The following is a 3,639-nucleotide window of genomic DNA, read 5'->3' as shown; positions in this document are numbered from 1 at the left end:
GGAGCCGGGGTAGACCAGCCGGCCGGCCGGAGCCGGGGTAGACCAGCCGGCCGGCCGGAGCCGGGGTAGACCAGCCGGCCGGCCGGAGCCGGGGTAGACCAGCTGGCCGGCCGGAGCCGGGGTAGACCAGCTGGCCCGGCGAAGCCGGGGTAGACCAGCTGTCCCGCAGGAGCCGGGGTAGACCTGCTCTCCCGGAGACCGGGCGCCGCTAGCGAGCCAAGCCGACGAGCCCGGGCGAAGGCCGGGGGCCGCGCCCGGTGCCCGGAGCCCGGAGCCGGGGTAGACCTGCTGGCCGGCCGGAGCCGGGGTAGACCAGCTGTCCCTCCGGAGCCGGGGTAGACCAGCTGGCCGGCCGGAGCCGGGGTAGACCAGCTGGCCGGCCGGAGCCGGGGTAGACCAGCTGGCCGGCCGGAGCCGGGGTAGACCAGCAGGCCGGCCGGAGCCGGGGTAGACCAGCTGTCCCGCCGGAGCCGGGGTAGACCAGCTGGCCGTCCGGAGCCGGGGTAGACCAGCTGGCCGGCCGGAGCCGGGGTAGACCTGCTGGCCGTCCGGAGCCGGGGTAGACCAGCTGGCCGGCCGGAGCCGGGGTAGACCAGCTCTCCCGGAGACCGGGCGCCGCTAGCGAGCCAAGCCGACGAGCCCGGGCGAAGGCCGGGGGCCGCGCGGTGCCCCGGAGCCCGAGCCGGGGTAGACCAGCTGTCCCGCCGGAGCCGGGGTAGACCAGCTGTCCCGCCGGAGCCGGGGTAGACCTGCGAACCGGCCGAAGCCGGGGTAGACCAGCTGTCCCTCCGGAGCCGGGGTAGACCAGCTGGCCGGCCGGAGCCGGGGTAGACCTGCTGGCCGGCCGGAGCCGGGGTAGACCTGCTGGCCGGCCGGAGCCAAGGTAGAGCTGGCCGGCCGGAGCCGGGGTAGACCAGCTGGCCGGCCGGAGCCGGGGTAGACCAGCTGGCCGGCCGGAGCCGGGGTAGACCAGCTGTCCCGCCGGAGCCGGGGTAGAGCAGCTGGCCGGCCGGAGCCGGGGTAGACCAGCTGGCCGGCCGGAGCCGGGGTAGACCTGCTCTCCCGGAGACCGGGCGCCGCTCGCGAGCCAAGCCGACGAGCCCGGGCGAAGGCCGGGGGCCGCGCCCGGTGCCCGGAGCCCGGAGCCGGGGTAGACCTGCTGGCCGGCCGGAGCCGGGGTAGACCAGCTGTCCCGCCGGAGCCGGGGTAGACCTGCTGGCCGGCCGGAGCCGGGGTAGACCAGCTGTCCCTCCGGAGCCGGGGTAGACCTGCTGGCCGGCCGGAGCCGGGGTAGACCTGCTGGCCGGCCGGAGCCGGGGTAGACCTGCTGGCCGGCCGGAGCCGGGGTAGACCAGCGCTCTCCCGGAGACCGGGCGCCGCTAGTTGTTGCCGACGAGCCCGGGCGAAGGCCGGGGCCGCGCCCGGTGCCCGGAGCCCGGAGCCGGGGTAGACCTTGCCGGCCGGCCGGAGCCGGGGTAGGACAGCTGTCCCGCCGGAGCCGGGGTAGAACCAGCTGGCCGGCCGGGCTGCAGACCAGCTGTCCCTCCGAGCCGGGGTAGACCAGCTGTCCCTCCGGAGCCGGGGTAGACCTGCTGGCCGGCCGGAGCCGGGGTAGACCTGCTGGCCGGCCGGAGCCGGGTAGACCTGCTCTCCCGGAGACCGGGCGCCGCTAGCGAGCCAAGCCGACGAGCCCGGGCGAAGGCCGGGGGCCGCGCCCGGTGCCCGGAGCCCGGAGCCGGGGTAGACCAGCTGGCCGGCCGGAGCCGGGGTAGACCAGCTGTCCCGCCGGAGCCGGGGTAGACCTGCTGGCCGGCCGGAGCCGGGGTAGACCTGCTGGCCGGCCGGAGCCGGGGTAGACCGGCATGCCGGCCGGAGCCGGGGTAGACCAGCCGGCCGGGCCCGTGCTGGGGTGGGCCAGGGCTCCGCGCGGCGTCAGGCTGACCTGCCGACACCCTGACCCACTCACAGAGGCTCAGGCCCGCTCCCCCCTAGTACCCGCGGGCACCCGCCCAGCCGCGCCGCGCCCGCCCGTCCTTCACACCCCCCCCAACACCACCACCAAAACCTCTCTCTATGGGGATGGCAGCGCCGGGGAGAAGCCTGTACGTGCAGCAGAGCGCAGCCCGAAGCCGTCGGCCCACATCCTCCCCCCACGGCCCGAGTCCCTCCGGCGGCAGAGGCCGCGGCCGGGCGGCGGGGGCCGGCGGCCGCCTTCCGGCCGGTTCTTTCACGGTCCGGAGGGCTCTCGGCCGCCCGCCGCGGCTCCGCGGGGCGGCGGGGCCTCCGGGCCGAGGCGCCGGGACGCGGCAGGGGGTCGTCCGGCGAGCGGCCGGTCGGCGGCCCGGACCGGCCCGCGCGGCCGCAAACGCGACGGAGAACGCCCGGTCTACCCAGACGGGCGATCGCACGGGGAGACCTCGTCTGCCCACACAAGGGGCGGATAGGGCGAACCGGTCCACCCCGCCTAGGGCTAGGCTGGCTGGCGGAGGCGCGGTCCGCCCCGCCTGGGGTTAGCTGGCGGAGGCCCGGTCCGCCCCGCCTAAGGTCCAGCCGCTCTACCCCGCCCTGGGTTAGCCGGCGCAGGCCCGCTCTGCGCCGGCTAAGGGCCGGCCGGCGGAGGCTCGGTCCGCCGCCTGAGCGACGGCTGGTCTACCCCGCCTAAGGGCCAGCTGGCGGGGCCGCGGTCCGCCCCGCCCAACGGCCAGCCGGTCTGCCCCGCCCGGGGTGAGCCGGCGGAGGCCCGCGCGCCGCCGCCGCAGGGCCGGCCGGCGGAGAAGCGGCCCGCCCCGCCGAAGGGCCGGCCGCTCTACCCCGCCGGGGGTTAGCCGGCCCGCGGGCCCGCCCGGCGCTCCCTAAGAGCCGGCCGGCCGAGGCTCGGTCTACCGGCCGGCGGAGGCCGGTCTACCCGGCCCGCGGGCCAGCTGGTCTACCCCGGCCGCAGGGCCAGCTGGTCTACCCCGGCCGCAGGGCCAGCTGGTCTACCCCGCCGGGGGTCAGCCGGCCGAAGGGCCCGCCCGGCGCCCCCTAAGGGCCGGCCGGCGGAGGCCCGGTCCGCCGGCCCGCGGGCTAGCTGGTCTACCCGGCGCGAGGGCCAGCTGGTCTACCCGGCCCGAGGGCCAGCTGGTCTACCCCGGCCGCAGGGCCAGCTGGTCTACCCGGCCGCAGGGCCAGCTGGTCTACCCCGGCCGAAGGGCCAGCTGGTCTACCCCGGCCGCAGGGCCAGCTGGTCTACCCCGGCCGCAGGGCATGCTGGTCTACCCCGGCCGCAGGGCCAGCTGGTCTACCCCGGCCGCAGGGCATGCTGGTCTACCCCGGCCGCAGGGCCAGCTGGTCTACCCTACCCCACGGGCCAGCTGGTCTACCCCGCCGGGGGTTAGCCGGCCGAAGGGCCCGCCCGGCGCCCCCTAAGGGCCGGCCGGCGGAGGCCCGGTCCGCCGGCTCGCGGGCCGGCTGGTCTACCCGGCCCGATGGCCGGCCGGTCTACCCCGCCGGGGGTCAGCCGGCCGAAGGGCCCGCCCGGCGCCCCCTAAGGGCCGGCCGGCGGAGGGCGGGTGCGCCGGCCGACGGCCGGCAGGTCTACCCGGCCCGATGGCCGGCCGGTCTACCCGGTCCACGGGCCGGCCGGTCTACCCGGCCGAA

Source organism: Lichenostomus cassidix, unplaced genomic scaffold, assembly GCF_008360975.1.
Source record: "Lichenostomus cassidix isolate B80296 unplaced genomic scaffold, HeHo_3.0 HiC_scaffold_43, whole genome shotgun sequence".
In the NCBI taxonomy this organism is placed as follows: Eukaryota; Metazoa; Chordata; class Aves; order Passeriformes; family Meliphagidae; genus Lichenostomus; species Lichenostomus cassidix.
The sequence above is the reverse complement of the archived record's forward strand: the minus strand, read 5'-3'. Positions refer to the sequence as shown.